The sequence below is a fragment of the Narcine bancroftii genome, chromosome 1 (genome assembly GCF_036971445.1).
Source record: "Narcine bancroftii isolate sNarBan1 chromosome 1, sNarBan1.hap1, whole genome shotgun sequence".
NCBI lineage: Eukaryota > Metazoa > Chordata > Chondrichthyes > Torpediniformes > Narcinidae > Narcine > Narcine bancroftii.
This window is the reverse complement of record NC_091469.1, coordinates 107,168,095-107,188,643: the sequence shown is the minus strand read 5'-3', so window position 1 is coordinate 107,188,643 and position 20,549 is coordinate 107,168,095. Positions and strand designations below refer to the sequence as shown.

At 43.0% G+C, this 20,549-nt stretch overlaps 1 protein-coding gene across 1 annotated transcript in view; it reads left to right on the top strand.

Moving 5' to 3' along the window:
* LOC138762259 (probable voltage-dependent N-type calcium channel subunit alpha-1B) overlaps positions 1 to 20,549 on the top strand; it is a 927,445-nt gene that overhangs the window by 458,557 nt on the left and 448,339 nt on the right. The window lies entirely within an intron of this gene.

Sequence of the window (20,549 nt, the reverse complement as noted above, 5' to 3'; positions counted from 1 at the left end):
ATAGAGCAATATGTACGAATCATGGAATGATGTAGCATGGAAAGAGCCTACTTTACAATTGTGACCTTGAAGGAATTGACCAATTCACCTCATGCCATTACTGTTGTCAAAGCCCTCTGTGTTTTTGACTTGAAGTATATATTCTGTTTCATATTGAACACTGAATTTGGTCTCCTCCACCCTTTCTGAAAGTGGCACGACGCAAAGCATAAAGAAATGTATCCTTGATAAAACACAGAAGTCTGCAGACACTGTGGTTCAAGTAAAAACACAATGCTGGAGAAATTCAGCAAGTCAAACAGTGTACTTTATGTAGCAAAAATACATCACCAACATTTTGATATTAAAGATACATTGATAAAGGTCTCAAGCCCAAAACATTGGTTATACAGAATATCTTTTATCCTTGTGATATAAATTACAGTTTGACCTGCTGAGTTTCTCCAGCATTGCTTTTTTTTAAACCAAGGAATGTATCCCTGTCTTGTCCGCATTGATTCACTTCACTTGTGAATCTACAGGGTTATCCACTGCATCTGGTGCTCCCATTGTGGCTTCTTCTATATCGGTGAGACTGGATGCAGTCTGGGAAATTGCTTTGTTGAACACCTCAGCTCTCTCCACCGCAATAGTGATCTCCCTGTGGCAACACATCTCAATTCCCTGCCCCATTCCCTTGCCGACATGTCTGTTCATGGTTTAATGCACTGCCAGACTGAGACCATCTCCAAATTAGAGGAACAACACCTCATATTCCATGTGGACACCCTCCAACCGGATAGCATTAATATCAACTTCTCCTGTTTCCATTAGGCCCCCATATTTCCCAATGTCTCATTTTCTCTAGTTTGCCCCCCCCCCTTTCTCTTTCTCTCTTCCTTTACCCTCTCTCATTTCATAGAGCCAAAAACAGTTCCCCCCATCTCTATCAAGTCCCACCTTTCCTCTCTCCTCTCATCTTATCATATCCAATTAACACCTGTTGTCCATTGGTTTTACACCTCCACCTCCTATTCTTTCATTTTCACCAGGCTCAGGCCCAAATCATCGATAATATATCTTTCCTTCTTATGGATACTGCAAGACCTACTGACTTCCTCCAACATTTCTGTGTTTTAATCATAATCACGGCATCTATAGACTTTAATGTTTCATACATTGTTTGTGTTCATATCCCACTTCACCATAAATCTGTGTTTTCTAGTCTCCTTCCCCTTATCAAAACCCTTCAGCCTTTGGAACATCTGTCTGTGCATCCAGCAATCTCTCTGGCTGCAAGAGAAGCCAGCTTAGATCTGCTTCGAATCTCACCTTCAGCAGCTTCAGGTTTTGATGGTAGCTCTGGACATTTTCACACTTCAGATCTAATTCTGTGGCTCGTGGGTTCCCTCTGCCCAGAGGACAGCTCCTATCTTCCCAGCTGATAGCTTCTGGTGGTGCAGAAGGAAGCCATTCAATCCATCAAGTGTGTGTAGGTTCCCACTTTATTACTTGCAGCCAACTCTCCATTACACATCCATCAATTCAATGCCATACTCCAAGACTTTAGCCTCAGCTCCCCATCTGCATGCATTCAGTACTTCCTGTCCTCTCACTAGCCCTAGTTGGTGTCAGGACAGTACCCTCTTGAACAGGTCATACAAGCAGTTCATGAACTTCTGGGTCAGGGGTGTTCACTCTCTGCTCGGCATCTAGGCCACTGAAGGGGAGCCTGTCCCCTATATCGACTCCATACCTCTTAGCCTCCATTAACTCTTATCACACAACACTTTCCCTCCATCAAAATCGTCTCTTTCCTCGATTGCACATGCCCATCCTCTCCATCACATACATTCTTCCTCTCCATCATACACCCACTCCCTTCCATCACACACCCCCTCCCCTCCATCACTCACTCTCCTCCATTCCACAACATGCCTCCCTCCATCGCCCCTCCACCACACACACACCCCTCTCCTCCAACACACACTCCCTCCATCACATACCCCCTCCCCTCCATCTCAAACACCCCTCCTCTCCATCTACTCAGTCTAAACTTTCCACTGCCTTGGACAAGCAACCAATATATTCAGACCCCTTCATACCCCAGCCACACAGTCTTCACCACCACTCCCCCCAACCCCTGCCTGAAGATAAATATGAGCTCTCCCTTATACTCCTACCTCCCACTGACACTGACGTCAATTTTCAGGAGCCCAGTTAACACGCTGGAACATGTGGGAGACCCGAGATGACACAGCAGAACCCTTTGAAGCAGATTACACCTGATACTTTGGGGGCGACATGGTTAGCGTAACACTATTATAGTACCAACGATCAGGACCGGGGTTAAAAACCAGCGCTGTCTATAAGGCACTAATACATTCTCCCCGTGTCTGTGTGGGATTTCCCCATGGCTTCCGGTTTCCTCCCACCCTTCAAAAATGTACCTAGATTGGAGGTCAATTGGGAAGCATGGGCTCGTGGGCCAAAAGGGCTTGTGACCATGCTGAATGTCTAAATTTGGCTCTGTGCTGAGAAAGTAATCTAACTTTGTTGCCTTTTGGATGAACTATTAAATCAAGTTCAAGTTCATTTGTCATCCCATTGTATGAAACAAAATTCTCCAGTCTTTGGTGCAAAACATGTAAACACACAACTAGACATAACATACATACAGAGAGTGATACATATATACAGAACTTATATACTGTACATGTCTCTTACACATATATTAAAAATAAATATTATAACTAAATAGTAGAGTCAGGGGAGTTGGTTTAGCAGTTCATTCAGCAGTCTTGCCTCCCGTTGGAAGAAGCTGTTCCTCAGCTTTTTGCTTCTGGCTCTAATACTCCTGGGTCTCTTTCCCAACGGGAATAGCTGAAAGATATTCTGTGCACGGTGGTAGGAGTCCTCACAGATTTTGTGAGTTCTCTTGAAACAAGAGAACTGGGAAAATCAAGTAAGGTGTGAGAAAACTAGAGAGTGAGTTTATAGAATGTCTCCGAGATACATTCTTGGAGCAGCTTGTGATGGAACCTACCAGGGGGAAGTCGATTCTGGATTTGCTACTGTGCAATGATGTGGAGTTAATAAGGGACCTTGAGGTAGAGGTGCCATTAGGTAATAGTGACCATAGTATGATTACTTTTAATCTGAAAATGGAAAAGGAGAAGAAAAGGAAATCAGAAACATTAGTGTGACAGCTGAATAAGGGTGATTATACAGCTATGAGGGAGGAGCTAGCCAAAATAAGATGGAAGGACATTCTAGCTGGGAGGACAACTGGACAAAAATGGCAGATATTTCTTGACATTTTTCACAGGATTCAAAATAGATTCATTCCAAGGGGGAGGAACGACTCTAAGAAGAGCAAATGGCAGCTGTGGTTGACAAAGGAGATCAAGAGCAGCATCAGGTCCAAAAGAAATAAGTATAAGATGGCAAAGCAGAGTGGGATGTTAGAGGATTGGGAAGCCTTTGAAAATCAACAGAGAGAAACTAAGAAAGTCATTCGAGAGGGGAAAATGATGTACGAGTAAATTGGAAAGTAATATAAAATTGGATAGCAAAAGTTTCTTCAGTTATGTAAAAAGGAAGAAATTGGTTAGGGCCAAAATTGGGCCCTTAAAAATGGAGAAAGGTGAAATTATCAAAGGGGAACATGGAGATGGCTGAGGAATTTAACAAATACTTTGAACCTGTTTTCACCAAGAAGGATATAGGTTATGATGAGATAAGGAGTAGGGATCAAGCAGTATCTAGGGACTTGGTGAATTTACCGAAGGAAACAGAGAATTTGATGGATATTCAGATCCAGAAGCAGGTGGTTGTGAGAAAATCGTTAGAACTGAGGCCTGGTATGTCCCCTGGGCCTGATGGGCTGCATCCCAGGGCGCTTAGAGAGGTTGCTCTGGAAATTGTGGAAGCACTGGTCGACATTTTCCAAAGTTCTTTAGATTTGGGGGAAGTGCCTGCAGACTGGAGAGTGGCTGATCTTGTACCAGTTTTTAAGAAGGGAGGGAGAGAGAATGCGGGAAATTATAGACTGGTCAGCCTGACATCGGTGGTGGGGAAGATATTGGAATCCATCATTAAAGGAGAAATAGCAGAAGACTGAGGAAGGAATAATAGTATCAGTACTGGTCAGCATGGGTTCCTTAAAGGAAAATCTTGCTTGATTAATCTCCTGGAATTTTATGAGGACGTAACAAGGAGGATGGACTCGGGAGAGCCAGTGGATGTGGTGTACTTAGATTTCCAGAAAGCCTTTGATAAGGTCCCACACAGGAGGCTAGTTAGCAAAATCAAGGAGCATGGTATCGGGGGTAGGGTACTGTTATGGATAGATAGTTGGTTGAGAAATAGGAAACAAAGGGTTGGGATAAGCGGGTCATTTTCTGGATGGCAGAATGTGACGAGTGGGGTCCCGCAGGGATTGGTGTTGGGTCCTCAGTTGTTTATCATTTAGGTAAATGATTTGGATGAGGGGATTAATAACAACATATGCAAATTCACAGATGACACTAAACTGGGTGTTAGTGTGAAGTGCGAGGAGGATGTCGGGAAATTGCAGGGGGACTTGGACAGTTTAGGGGAGTGGGCGGAGAAATAGCAGATGAAGTTCAATGTGAGTAAATGCGAGATTGTCCATTTTGGAGGCAGAAACAAGAGAGCAGAATATAATTTAAATGGAGTTAACCTGGGGAGTGGGGTAATGCAAAGGGATCTGGGAACACTTGTTCACCAATCATTGAAAGCTAGCGAGCAGGTTCAGCAAGCGGTGAAGAAGGTGATGTGTATGTTCCAGGAGTGTAGGTTAATTGGGTGCTTTGGACACATAGGCTGAAATGGCCTGTTACTGTGCTGTATGTCTAAATAAAAAATGTAAAAATTAACAGGTTGGCCACCCCTGGTCTATTGTCTTAACAATTTTTGTTAAATCACAATGATGGGGTGGGGGGAGGGGATGGGGGTGTTGGGGTAGGGTGAGGGGAGAAACTTCAGTGATCCTTTCTACTGCTACTATGGTCCTGTAGATTGACCTTCTATCCGAAGCTTTACAGCAACTGTACCACAAAAATTATGGCTATTTGTCCTTTTGGTAACAAGAAAGGAACCTGGTGGGATGAAAGGGGATGCTTAGAAGCTTTACTTTAATATTCCGCCATCATCTCAACATACCGATTATTCCTGCTCTTTGTTACCCATGCACTGTCTGGTGTTCAGAACATACAGCACTGAATTGTGAAGCTGTCAGTCAGCAGAGGAGGGATGGCGGGGGATGGGGGGGGGTGGTCCACAATGTTCCATGGTCAGCCTATAGGTCATTGAAATGTTCCTCACCACTGCAGAAAAGATCATTCATACATGCAGATTGTCACATGGGGAAGGGTCTTCAAACTTTCCCAGGTGTCCTTGGTGACAGGGACCAACTGCAACCAGATTGGGAGCAAAACATAATAAAATCTCTTCAATAAACGTGAAATCTGACATGTCAGATTTCACATTTATTGTGAGAGTACATACATGACATCTTTTCTTGTGGGCAAGGCAGAATTACCACTTATTGGTAGTGCAAAAAAAAGGTACACATCATATACATGTAAATAAGTAAAGAACTGTAAACAGATAGTGAATGTAAACAAACTGACTGCAATACAGAAAGAATAAAAAGAATCAATAAAGTGTACATGTACGAGTCCTTAAATTAGTCCCTGAATGAGTTTGTCGTTAAGGAGTCTGATGGTGGAGGGGTAGCAGCTGTCCCTGAACCTGGTGGTGCGAGTCTTGTGGCACCTCTAGCTCTTTCCTGATGGCAGCAGCAAGAATAGAGATGTGCTGGATGGTGTAGATCTGATGATTGCTGTTGCCCTCTGATGGCAGTGTTCCCTGGAGATGTTCTTGATAGTGGTGTTGCCTGTAATGTCTTGGGTTGTGTCCACTACCTTTTGCAGGGCTTTACACTCAGAGGTATAGGTGTGTGTATACCAGACTGTGATGAAGCCAGTCAATGCACTTTCCACCACACATCTGTAGAAATTTGCCAGGGTTTTTGATGTCATACCAAACCTCTGCAAACTCCTGTGGAAGTAGAGGTGATGATGTGTTCTTCATGATGTCATTAGTTTGTTGGGTCCAGGAAAGATCCTCTGAGATAGTGACTCCCAAGAACTTAAATTTGCCCACCCTCTCCACCTCTGATCCCTCAATAATCAATGAATTGTAGACCTCTGGCTTTCCTTTCCTGATGTCAACAATCAGCTCCTTAGTTTTGTTGAAATTGAATGCAAGGTTGTTGTTGGTGCACCATTCAGCCAAGTCTTCAACCTCCATCCTGTATACTAACTCATCCCCTTCCTTCATACAACCCACTGCCTTGGTATTGTCGGCATATTTGTGGCTCGTACCAAGCCACACAGTTATAGGTTTAACGTGAATAGAGCAGGGAGTTAAAGTTGCAGCCCTGTGGTGCTCAGGTACTGATGGAAGATTGTCACCTAGAGATTAGAAAATTCATGATCCAATTACACAGTGGGATGTTGAGTCCCATTTCTTGGAGTTTGCTGATCAGTTTTGAGGGGGTGATGGTGTTAAGTGCAAAACTGTAGTTGAGAAAGAGAATTACTGACCAGGTGTTCCACAGCTTTGTGTAGAGCTAGTGAGTTGGCATCCACCATAGATCTGTTGCTATGATAGGTGAACTGGAATGTATCCATATCACTGCTCAGACGGGAGTTGATATGCTTCAGCATCAGCCTTTCACCATTACACCATTGATCTAAGTGCTACTGGTTGATACTCTTTAAGGCAGGTTCATGGGCAGGTATGATGAATCTTTGTTTGAAACACCCTGCTAGAGTGAGATATTGAAGATATCAGTGAATACATTGGTAATACATTGTCTCATATTCTTCAGCCTCTGCAAGTTGAACAATTACTTTGTAAATCAGAAACAGAGGGATCTAATCTGAACATTAGTTAACCAATGATCAATACACATGAAAGACTCCACAAAAGGTGAGATGCTGAACAAACATTTGGTTTTCTAACTCTCAGTGCCATTCCAAAATCAAATGTGAATCATGGTTTGTCATCTGTGATAATCATTTCAATGGCAATGTAATTAACGTGATTTGTAAATTTGGGGATGACACAAAATTGGTGGTGCGATGGACAGGATTTCAGAGGGTGGTGTGTATGTGAATAAAAATGGCCGCGCTGATTGAGCTGCTGTAGCGGTACCACTACCACTGGAGCGGACCCAGGAAGAGCGGGGAGTGCTCTTTTGCAGGGTTATACCGCTTAATCATACTTCCAACGGATCCATACCAGCTTTAAGTGGCTTGTTAAAGGAGAAGACAGTGGTTTTAATTAAAATCCTGAGTCCGCCCAATTATACCCAATTAACCTACACCTCCAGTACGTTGTGAAGGATGGGACGTGCAGACTGTGAAAAGACTTACCTTGTGCACTCAGGGAAACTAGAGAATTTGCAGATACTGGAAAACTGGAGTAGCACTCACAATGCTGGAGGAACTTAGTGGGCCGGGCGGCATCTGTGGAAGGCAGTAGGTAGATTACGTTTCAGGCCAAAGCCATTCTTCAAGAGTTGCAAGAAATGGGGTCATTCCCAGGTAAAAGGGTGGGGAATGGGTTTGATAATTAACCTATAACTAGTTTACCAATATATTTTGGATAATTTGCAGGGTCTGGTCTATGACAGTTGACTGATCCCTGGCTCTCAGATGATTGGGGAAAATCAACAACACCCACAACCCAGGTAGAGAAATTGCAGCGCTGCCGGAGCTGCTGTAACAGGACTGCTGCCACGGGTGTGGAACCACAAGAGCAGGGATCAGAGACCTCTGCAAGGTCTTACTGCCCAGTCCAACTACTGAGAGCTTGTTACAGGCTTTAAACTACCATGGAGTCTGGGCCCAAGATGGCAGTGCCTGTTTTTAACAATGACCTCGAGGAGTTGGAGGTTCTGAGGAAACAGAGGACTAGCACAGGGGATCAGAAAATGTGGAGAACACCGCCCCCCCCCCCACCACTGTTTGAGAAGGGGAGGCAGAGGGGATGACCATCTGGGGCGGTGACCACAGTGACAAACCAATGAGAAGCTCGAGGGCTGAAGAACACACAGGCAGTGGGATATTGGCAACTCGGGACAAGGAACACACACAGGCTGTGGGCTGTTGACGACAGCAGTCAAAAGACTCAGGCCAGGCTGCAGACTGGCTGAAGAGGTACCAGGTATTGAAATCGGGATGCAAGAGAGTGCTGAGAGCACTGAAGGCTTCCTAATTGTGTCGGAGGTTTGGGTCTCGAGCTTGGGTCGCCGATAGTTTGGACTGAAATCTGTGCAGATGTAGAGACTGCAGGAGTGCTGGAGGTGAATCCATGGATGCTCAGTGACTTTGAAGGGACTCTCTTTTGCTTCTCTTTCTCTGACTGTAAGGGACCTTGGGCAATTTTTTTCTGATGGTGAACCTTTGCCTTACTGCAGACAAAGTGCAATTTTGTGTAATATTACAGTTGATTTACCATATATGCCATTGTGTAGGACGATGTGAAACTTAAAATTTCACCTTAAAATCAAGGTAGTCCTATTCAAAGAGTTTAATATTTTTACCTTGAAGACTAAGTCACAATGCTGCTGCCATCTTCCTGCTGGCTCTCATGCAATCTTGTGCACCATTCAGCGAAGTCTCAGCAGTCCTCTGAGGAGTCCATTTACCCGGTCCGACCGCTGTTGACTCTGTACAGGCTTTTAACAGCCTATTACAGAAGCCGACAGAGGTTTATTTTAAAATATCCACATAAAATTTAAACCTTTAAATGATCATTTGTTATTAAAATATTGTGATTTGCTTTTAACAGCATCCACTGATCAGTGGTAAGTGCCAGATTTGGGGGCCATCTAATACAAAGGGTATCACTGAAAACCTACATTTTAGGTGGAAATTCTGGGGTCATCCTGATACAATGGCATATACAGCATTACATGGAAATAAAATAATCTTGAATCTTGACAGTGATGTAGGATATCGAAGTTCACAACAGGGTCCAGAGCAGTTGGGAATATGGAGCAAGGAGCAGAGGTTGGACAGACTGGGTCTTTATTCCGTGGAGCATGAGAGACATGGATAAAGTGAATTCTTATGTCTTTTTCCCATGGTAGATGATTCTGTAACAAGAAGGAGAAGGGTTAAACTGAGAGAGCAAAGATTTAAGAGGGAACTGAGGGGCAAGTTTTTAATTCAGAGGGTGGTCAGTATGTGAAACGAGCTGCCAGCAGAAACTATGGAAGTGGAAACAATTTCAATGTTCAAAGAGCATTTGGATGGATTTAGGACCAAATGCAGGCAAAATGGGACTAGACCAGAAGGTCAGCATGGATGAGTTGGGCCAAAAGGCCTGTTCTGTGCAGTTTGACTTGAAAAATGTTTGAGTGTGTAGAACATATGATATCGGAATCCAAATTCTCTTTTTAAAATTTATTTTATTGCAGTATTTGCACCTGTGATGCTGCTGTAAAGGAATGAATTTTGTGACTTGGTTGTGACCAAAAAAATCTGATTCAAATTCAGATTATATCTCAACACACATAACAGTTGAGTTTAATTTCTGTGCAGGACTGTTTGATTCGCACTGCTTACCAGCAGCAGATTCCATCTTTTGAATTACATTGCACACAAATTATTGTAGATCGGTATTTGTAGGATTGTATAAAGTTTCTGATTTAAAGGAGATGCTGGAGTAATTTCACCTCGTTGCCCTATTCGTTTCTAAACGATTGTATCTGTCTTCAGAGACCTAAAAATGCAAGCTTTGAACATAATTCATTGAGCAAAGATGTTTATGTAATGGCGTAATACCCATTGGATGTAAAGATTCTAATGACTAACTGTAGGTTAAGGGGCATTACAGATTTCAGGTTTCAGATTTATTGATGTACATATATACATGCATACATATAAACCTGTGGTTCTTTTCCCTGTGAGCAAGGCAGAATTACCATTTGTATTGGCAGTGCGCAAAAAAAACCATGTAAATAAAGACATGTTGACTGCAAAAAAAATCAATGAAGTGAAAAAGTAGGAGTCTTTAAATGAGTCTCTGACTGAGTCTGTTGTTGAGGAATCTGATGCTGGAGGGGTAGCAGGTCTCGTGGCACCTACCCCTCTTTCCTGATGGTAGCAGTGAGAACAGAGTGTGTGCTGGATGACGTGGATCCTTGATGATTCCTGCTGATCTCCAATGGCAGTGTTCCCTGCTTGATGTTCTAGATGATGAGGGTTTTACCTGTGATGTCCTGGACTGGGTCCACTACGTTTTGCAGGGCATTATGCTCAGGGACTCCCAAGAAATTTGTCACCCGCTCCACCTCTGATTCCCCAATGATCACTGAATGGTACATCTCTGGTTTAGCCAGAGGGTCGTGGATCTGTGGAACTCACTGCCGCACAAAGCAGTGGAAGCCAGATCACTGGGAGAATTTAAACAGGAAATGGACATGTATCTCATTAGTAAGGGTATCAAGGCATATTGGGGAAAAGACTGAAAATTGGAACGAGGTGCAAGCATAATTCAGCTTAGTGTAGAGTCACGGAACAGACTCGATAGGCCTAATGGCCTGCTTCTGTTCCTTTAACTTGTGAACTTGTGAATTGTATATCTGTGGCTTTCCCTTCCTGAATTCAAAAATTCAGCTCCTTAGTTTTGGTCTCATTGAGTGCATGGTGGCTGTTGTGCACCATTCTGCTGAATTATTTCAGACTGACCATTTTACAGTTTGGAAAGAAACATTTGCCTGAATTTAGGATTTCTGAAAGACCTATCTCAATTCTCATTATCCTGTCCACATTCCTTTTTTTTCTGGTATGATTTTTTGCTTCGAGTTTAGCCATTTGATGTAAAATCTAGTTTTGGATTATGGTTTTACATGTCTTGTATATCAGATTCTCTTTCCATTCACTTTGTACTTTTCATGATCATCTAAAGATATACTGTATAACATCATTGTAAACTCTGCCTAGTGGTATCACGGACATTATTTTTCACTCCATTATAGACTTCTTTAAGAGATGGTGTCTTTGTTCTTTATTACCGGATTGTAACACTTGCGACTAAACATGTTAGTCGGAGAATGCATTCTGCCGTTATCAGCAAAATGGTGATTTTTTATACCCTTGGATACATGCTTAGAACATCATCATATCATTACTTGTCCAATGACTAAAACTGTTGCTATCCTTTCCCTGCTAGCTTCCTGCCTCTCAATCCATCAATGTCTCTCTTATCTTGTAAGTACAAGGATGCATTTACATCTTGTTACAGCCCTGTACATTCCCATCTCATGATGTTTTACCTAACATGAGTACAAGGACACCTCCCCTTCTTGTTACTGCCCTGTACAGGGTAACTCCCTACACATTCCCATCTCATGATGTTTTACTTTACAATCCCTCCTTTGTCCTCTTTAGAGGACAATCTCGCCCTGACTATGCTACCACCGCGTTACATTAGTTCGCCTATTATTGCCAAGCTCTATACGGGTTCTGTTCACAGGGTAGTTCGGCTGGTGGGCGAGGGCTCCCCCAACCCTCCTTTGCGTACACCCCCCATCCGTCACTCCGATCCCATTGCCCGTTTACAAGTTTCATCCCATTTGCCCCCAAGCAAAAAACTAGCTAACCCCCCGTACATTAGTAAATACCCAAGTTAACATATGGTCTACAATCTGATTAATAATGTTTGTGTTACAATCAATGTTATAATTTTTGTTCTACAATCAAGGTTATAATATTTAGGTTACAAGCAAGGTTAAAATTATATGTGTAACAATCTAATTCACAATCCCTCCTTCCCATCACATTCCCCTTCAGACTCCAGATCGATCTCAGCAACTTCCTCCGCCTCCTGTAATGTGAGATAGTCTTGCTCCACAGCCTGCACAGCTTGATATTTCGGAGGCAGTTCATCACGGTCAGCAAAGGCTTTCTCTATGGTCCTCGTGACCAGCGTTCGAATGCATGGAATACAACAACAGCCACAAGTGATAAAAATTGATACAGAAATGAACAAACCCAGCAAAAGTTGTCCTAACAATGTGCTCCATCTCCCAAACACTCCCTGTAACCAGGATAAAACAGGATTGGAGGCTCCAGACTGGGCTTTTAATTCTTTCGCCAATGCCCTAAGTTTCGTTAACCCCTTAGTAAGTGATCCATCTGGCCCTGTGTTATTAGAGATAGAAGTGCAGCATAGATCTCCAAACATAGCACACACTCCACCTTTCTCTGCCAGGACCATATCAATCGCTATCCTATTCTGAAGTGTCATAAGGGAAGTTTCTGACAGTTGTTGATGTATTGCCTCAACAACGTCCCTGGTCAAATTTGCAAGGCGCTGGACATTATAGTGAATAAGGTTGATCCTATTAACATTCTTATTTACAGTGATGGGAAAAATTGCACTAAAAACAGGAAAGCTTTCAAACCCAGCTGCAATCTCATCGGCTAATTTAAATTCGTCCGGAATATTCCGGGCTTGGCCAATGGCATCAATCCATACCCCATCAGGGTTCCTTCCTCCCGGCCCCAAGAGTCCAACACTCCTCCTTTTTCTCCACAGCCAACTCTCTGTGTGGCGCAATTCTAGGGAATCCTCGTCTCCCTCCTGCCTTTTGACAATCAGCACTGGCGCATTAAGGGTTACTAGAGCACACCGACCATCCCAGTTAGCGGGGAGCCAGTTGTACAGCACTCTTCCTCCACAAAACTCATCTGTGTAGTCATTCAATCTGCTACAAGTCTCCTTAGTTTCAGATTCATTTTTTTTGTTATGGGACCTCAAAATCATCCCCTGTATATGTTCATGATAACCAGTAACCTGTTTGGCTGCCCTGTCAGGCACCCATGTGGCGTTTTCCCTGCTAATAGTAGGTCGTCTACATACTGAATCAGTGTAACATCTTCCGGGAGCTTTAATTTCATTAGGATTTCGCTAAGGGCCTGATTGAACAGTCCTGGACTGTCCTTATAACCCTGAGGTAATCTAGTGTATGTGTACCGATGTGCTTGGTAAGTGAAAGTTAACCAGTCTTGCCATTCCTCAGCTAAATTCAAGCAGAAGAATGCGTTTGCCAGATCAATGACAGTATAGCATTCGTGCTCCGGACTCAGAGCCCTAAGTGCTACATATGGGTCTGGGACTGGTCTCCCGATGGTCTTGGTAGCCAAGTTAATCTCCCGGAGGTCGTGTACCATCCTCCAGTCTTTTCTACCCGGTTTGGGAACAGGCATGATGGGCGTGTTCCACATACTGTCAGGTGCCGCCCTTAAAACCCCTGACTCCATTAACCCTTCTATCGTTCCTTTAATACCCTCCTCCTGACTGGGCGACAAGCGGTATTGTTTTCTCCATATTGGTTTCTGCCCGGGGTTGGCCAATTCTAGAAATACCTCTCCTTTTATTACTCCCACATCATAGGGCCCCGTTGTCCATATATGTGGACTCAGATTAGAAAGATATTTGTCTGAGTCTCTGTGATCAATATTTTCTCCTTCTATGGCTTGGTCTCTTTCTACTTTCTCATTCACTACCTGGTCCCATGCTTCAATATTCAGTCTGACAAATTTTCCTCCCTCCGAGGTGGAATATCCCGGGATTTCTGTCTGCCTGTATTCACACCCTATCGCTTCCTTTACCATCGGACCCAGCTGTCGAGCGTGATGATCTTTGTCAATACCCAAGGTCACATGAGGCACACTTTCTACTCCTAAGCAGAACCACTCCATTTGTTCTTCTGTCATGACAACCATAGCAGCTATTCCCTCCTTACCTACAAAGATAAATGGACAATGTATCGTTTCTGTCTTCCCTTCTTTTAGAGAGTCCCACCTCTCCTCATATTCCTGGTCCGCGTGGATGGTGTAGTTTAATGTAACATGCATAGGATCTAGTGGATAATGGTAATCCCCATACCGAGGAATACTGGCCCTCCACTCAAAAAACTGTTTAATCAGCCCTGGGCCTGGTTCATCATACAGTAGCCGACTCCAGAAAATACTAACCTCCACAGAGTCTTCTGAAGCGTTAGATGGGGTCATTACTATAAACTGTCCTCCCCTTCTTATTGTATCCCCTGGGTATGTTAACCGAAGGCCCTTCTCAGAACATTGTATGGTTATTCCTAGTTTGGTAAGAATGTCCCTTGCTAATAAATTAATGGGGCAACTTGGCACAACCAGGACAGGCGTTTTAACCCTTTGTCGTCCAAATGTCATGTCGATGTTATCTGTATAGGGCTGTGTTTCCCTTATCCTGGAGAATCCTATTGTAGATAATGTTTTGCCCGAAAATGTGCTCCCTGGGGGTTTTTTAATCACTGTCGTAACTGCTGCCCCTGTGTCAACCATAAATTCAATTTTTTCTCCATTTACCGTCCCCCAAATTTTTGGTGGCTCCCAGGGAGGCGTGATTTTTGATTCTCCTGGGCACCTTCAATAATCAAATTCAGCACCTTCCTCAATATAGTCATTACACTGAGGTGCCTGGACTTGTTGATCACTCTGCCACCCCCCGATTCTCTGGGGCCCATCAATGTGTCCACCCCTACCCCTTGCTTGTCCTCTTAAGTTTCCTCCTCTTCCCCGATAGCCTCTAATAGAGGGTAATCTTTTTCCCCTTGCTCTCCCAGCCTCCGGACAGTTCCGCTGGTAGTGTCCAGGATTTTGGCAGTACCAGCATACTGCATGTTCCCCTCTATACATTGTACCTAGCTGTCTTTCCCAACCATTTCTTACTTGGGGTCCCGGATTTATCACTGGCCCCATGACCTGTGGGACTATCTGTTGGGCCGCTAATTTAACCCCTATATGTTCTATGGCTCTCACCAATTTATCGGTTGTTTTGTCCACCTCCTTCTGGGACGCACTTTCTGACTTAGCATGCTCTGATTGACGATGTCGTTTGATTGCATGTGTCAGGTGTCTTTTCCACAAATCCTCTGACATTGTCTCTACTCCCACAATGTCCCTTAATTTTGCTTGAACCGTAGTAGGTAGTCCGTTTATTATCCCATTACGAAAGTGAGCCCTTCCTAAGGGGCTGTGGTCGGGTCTTTCTCCAGTCCCTGTTTCCCATAAGTCCCATGCTCGAGTGAAATACTCGTGTGCAGTCTCTCCTTCCTTTAGTTGAAGGGTTACCAAGGCATCCAAACTATAGGGTGTAGGAAATGTTTCTCTAAGTGCTTCCCAAAATTTATTCCGAAGTGGGTTAAATTCTATTTCATCCCCCAATTTACTGCTTCTTACAATTTTCTCTATTTGCTTCAGGGCCCCTTCTGCCTTTAATTTTATCATGATAGTTCTGACATCTGCGAGTGCTAATTGTTCTTGGCAGGTTTCTCGCTCAAAACAAGAAATCCATGGACTAGCCCCATTACTCAACGGAGGTAGTTTTTTCATTAAACTCTCTAAGTCCATTCGTGACCAGGGTACATATTTTTGAGTTCCCCGTCCCGTGATCAGTAATGGGCATTGATATCTCAATTTTGGGGATTTCTGCTCCTTCTTTACTCTTGTAATGCATTTATTTATCCCACCTTGTTCTGACTCTTCTTCGTCACTGTCACTGTCCCTATCAGCTTCCAATGTCTCAGGGTCAAAGGTATATTGGTCACGTTCATCTCTAAGATAATCTTTTCGGCCATAGTTTAGTTGTTTCACATCTTTCTCTTTTGTCCTAACTATGTCCAGGTAGGCATGTCTATTTTTCTCCCTCCCGAGTCTTTTCCTTTTACTTTCCTCCCATGGTGGATCGTATCTCGTTTCCTCATCTGTACTACACTTTTCGTCCTTTACTCCTATTACCATTCCTTCAGCTTTAATTTCTCCTGACAGTGTTGTAGTTATCTTTTCCACTTCCTTCAATACACCTACCATTAATTCTTTTTGATCCTCACTGATCTGCCCCAGCACATTAATATCTCTGTTTAATTTTTTAATGTTAACCTGAACCTTTTTCATGTTCCATTTCTGTATCTCTAACTCCTTTTCTATTTTCTTGGACTCCAGAGGGGTCTCTACATCTATTACTCCCCCTTCTATTTTTATTAAAGGGGCCTGTACCTCGTCTGATGTGTCCCTATTCCCGTGGTTCTTGTCACACCCCAGTGTCTCAATATCTGAATATAAGGGACGTGACTCCAGTGTCCCATCTGGGGTGTCAGAGAGAGAGAGAGAGAGAGAGAGAGAGAGAGAGCATAGCGAGAGAAAGAGATAGAGAGGCAGATACACAGAGCACAAGAGATAGAGAGAGAAAATGCCTTGCACTGGCCCCACTGGGAGAAAAGTCTTCAGATTAACACTTTCGTTTCAAAGGTTTTAAAAGGTTCTCATCCTGTGATCACTGGTCTGGATCAGATTGGGTCTCCCACCACTGGGAACTATCACTCCTTCCTTCCCTCCCACCTCGAGTGAGCTACACGTCAGCCCACAATGTCTGCCCTGATCCCGCAATGGTGGGGGTGCGGGAAAAAAGGGAGGGAGAGAGGATAAAACAGGATCCCATTTGATGCGGAGCTGGAATTGTGGGCACAAAATTAAAACCAAATTGTATTTCTCTGCCCTGCCCAACCTGGGGATTTCAGGGCAGCACCGCCACAGATTGGGATTGGGAGGGGGAGTGGGTGAGAGAGGAGGTGGGGGGGGAGAAGAGAGAGAGGGGGAGAGAAGAGAGAGGGGGGAGGGTGAAAGGAGGGAGGGAGAGAGCAAACCCGGACACTTTGTGGCTGGAAACTGGAAACAGGCACTTTTCCTTTCCCTTCTGTGTTTTGTTTCTTCCAGCTTATCTAAGCCTCTAAGTTTTAAAATTTTTTTTTTTTCCTCACCTGTCAGGAACATCTCAGTGCCCCCGGGTAACCAACCCCTCTTCCTCCAGCGGTCTACACATTTTCGGAGCATTTTTTGTTTTTCCAATGCCGCATTACTGGTATTTCGCTCCTCTAATTCCTGATTAATTTCCTTAATAACTTGGTCAAAAGTCTTAGCAGGCAACTGTACAGCCATAGCTGCGGGACCGCTTTCTAATGCCTGTTTTAATTTAGGTTTTTGTCCGTTTAGGGGATCTATGTCAACGAAAATTGCTTTTAAAAATGTCTCCTTGCAAGCTGGATGACTAATATCTTTTAAAGGAACAGTCTAAGTCTTGTCCTCCAATTGACTTCAGACTGTCCTGTATACTCTGATTGCTCGTTTTCCACTCTCTGTTTTCCCAAAGGGGTCTGAAAGTTAAATTACAACTAGAAAACCAAATATTTGGGCTATACTTTTGTCCTGTTTCCCTGTACCAATCTATGAATTTACGTAACTTTATCTCCTTGGTGATGTTGGGAATACCCTCATTTAACTTATCAAAAGTATTTCGAATAAACTGGGTGTCTCTTAGGAGTTTGTCAACTTTTTCATTAATATCTCCTACCTGATCCGGACACAGCTGTCGCAGCCTTCTGTCGTCGTTCTTGTTCACCAGGCAGGCGTCCCTGAGTACTTTTTTTGTTGTCTCAAGGTCTCTAGTGTCTGCTGTGGTATTCCACCACGGCGAATTGGGGAAATAAATTCTTAACTTCTCAAGTGTACAGACATTATCATACCTACCAGACATTTATAAGTCAGTCTCTCAGATACAATTGAGGCCAATAAGCCTGAACCTTTGTTTTCTTTCAAAGCCCAACCTTCACGTGGGAGATTTCTCCTCTTAATAACCAGTTTAGGGCAGAAAACTCAGGTCCTCAATTGTTTATAGACCACCTTCTCACTCTATTGGACTTTGCAACGACACAATAAAGACTTTTAAACTCTAGTAGTTTCTTGCGAAGCACTTAATAAATGTCATTCAAACACCTTAAGGACTTTTATCTTGTCTGTAATCACTTACGTGTTACAATCCTGGCATGCGACCTTCAATTGTGGTCGTCTAATTTGTCCGATCTCCAGTTCTTACTGACAATCATAAAGATTTTTAAAAAAAAGAGAATTTTGTTAAAACAGGCTTCTCTGGACCTTTTTATCAGCCGGCTGAGATGATTGTCAGAAAAAACAGAAACCGTCGTCCAGTGTTCACTCACCCATCACGTCGGGGTCACCAAATTGTTAGGTCTGCTTTGTTCATGAATGAGTGAGACAAACACCAGGCTGAGTCGAAATCAGGGTTCTTTGTTCTTTATTACCGGATTGTAACACTTGCGACTAAACATGTTAGTCGGAGAATGCATTCTGCCGTTATCAGCAAAATGGTGATTTTTTATACCCTTGGATACATGCTTAGAACATCATCATATCATTACTTGTCCAATGACTAAAACTGTTGCTATCCTTTCCCTGCTAGCTTCCTGCCTCTCAATCCATCAATGTCTCTCTTATCTTGTAAGTACAAGGATGCATTTACATCTTGTTACAGCCCTGTACATTCCCATCTCATGATGTTTTACCTAACAGGAGTACAAGGACACCTCCCCTTCTTGTTACTGCCCTGTACAGGGTAACTCCCTACACATTCCCATCTCATGATGTTTTACCTTACACCACCCAGGCCATGCCATCTTCTCACTGCTACCATTAGGAAGAAGGTACAGGAGCCTGAAGACACACACCCAATGTTATAAAAACAGCTTCTTCCCCTCCACCGTCAGATTTCTGAATGGACAATGAACCATAGATGCTGTCTCACTTTCTCTTCGTTTATATGAGATTTTTTTAAAAATCTTGTTTTTACAGAACTCTGCTCCTGTAATCCACACAATTCCGCTGCCGTAAAACAACAAATTTTGTGGCACGTTAATGACAATAAACCTGATTCTGACTTTAATATAGAATGTCCATGTGTCCTACATTAGCAAAACAAAAGAAATCTGAGAGTTTGCATGTACGTCAGGGTTTGGCATTTGGATGTCCTCTCCACTCATAAGGTGGGAGGAGGAAATTTTGATTTGCTTATTGAAAACTAATGAGTATTTTTATTGAGTTTTAATATAAAGATGTATAGATGATGGAACAGTCTAAATATTTTAGGTTATTGGGTTCCAAAATCCTGACTGATTCTTTTTTCTTCAATGAACTGAATCAATTTATGATCATGTTTTACTGAAAAAAAGATGAACATTGGTTTGATCGTTCAATTAAGTGTGTATTTTATGGAAGGAATTCCTCTTGAGCATGCATTGAATTCTCAAGAGACGCACAGCATTTATGAACTCTAGAGAAGATGTAATGAGACCAAAAAAAAACACCAAGAATTTCAATGAATTTTTAAAAAGCTGAGCATCGTTTTGACTGGTTTTCACTTTTCTGTATTTATAGTGTTTTTCATACTCCACCAATTTTGTAAAAATAAATTTTACGAAACCATGTCAAAATTGCTCTCAGATACCACAAAGAAAGAGGAAGGTTTCTGACAGATTTTAATGGAACCACAGAGTATGGTCAACACTGCAGCAGAATAGGCTTAAACTGCAAAGAGGAATGAGCTAATTCCAAATTTGCCCACTGGAGAAAAATAGCAACAGCCCAAGATTACATTAGGCAGCCTTGGGATCTACCAATTTGATGACAACCAAAATATTGATTCTGGTTCTGAGTCAGTAGCTCTGATTGGATCAATGTCCAATTCTTGCATTTCCTGCTGTGCGTTAAAATGGAAAGGTCGTGCAGAAATAGAAAAGTTCAAGTACCTCTTCTTCTGGTTCCTCCTCAGTCCCCTGCATCGTTATTAACAAGAATGCTTTAAATTTACAGAAAAAATATTCAAAAATGAAACATACAAGATCTGAGGCAGGCAGACTCATGGGAGAGTCACCAAAGACTATTGCAAATTTCTACAGGGGGAGCATTGTGACTGGTTGCATCACTGTCTTGTTAGGGATGTACCAATACACAGGACAACAAAAGTCTACAGAGAGTTGTGCAGTCGGCCAGTGCCATCATGGGCACCATCCTCCACTCCACTAAGGACATCTTCTAGAGGCAGTGTCTCAATGACCCTCACCACCCAGGCCATGCCCTCTTCTCCCTGCTATCATCAGGAAGGAGGTACAGGAGCCTGAAAATGAACACATAACAGCACAGAAAAAGCTTCATCCCCTCTGCCATCATATTTCTGAATGGACAATGAACCACAGACCCTACCTCACACTCTTCCTTTCCATTAATTAATTTGTTTTAAAAAAATGCAATTTGTAGTAACTTTGCATCTGTAATGTTGTCATAAAACAACAAATTTCATGACATATTTAATTTAAATTAACCCTACAGCATGGTTACAAGCTATGATCATACATATCTATCACCAATGTAAATAGTGTATAATAGTTACAGTATCTAGACTGTGCTTACAGCGATTGGCTGAGAGCTAAGCCATGCCTACTGTCTGGGCCTTAAAGGGTTGTGTCCCTAGCCAGGTCGGATCATTCCGGACTGGTCGGCCACCTGTGAAGAGCTCCTATCTTTTGCTAATAAAATTGTAGAGCTCGTCGAAAGAATAAAAGCCTTGGTTTGGAT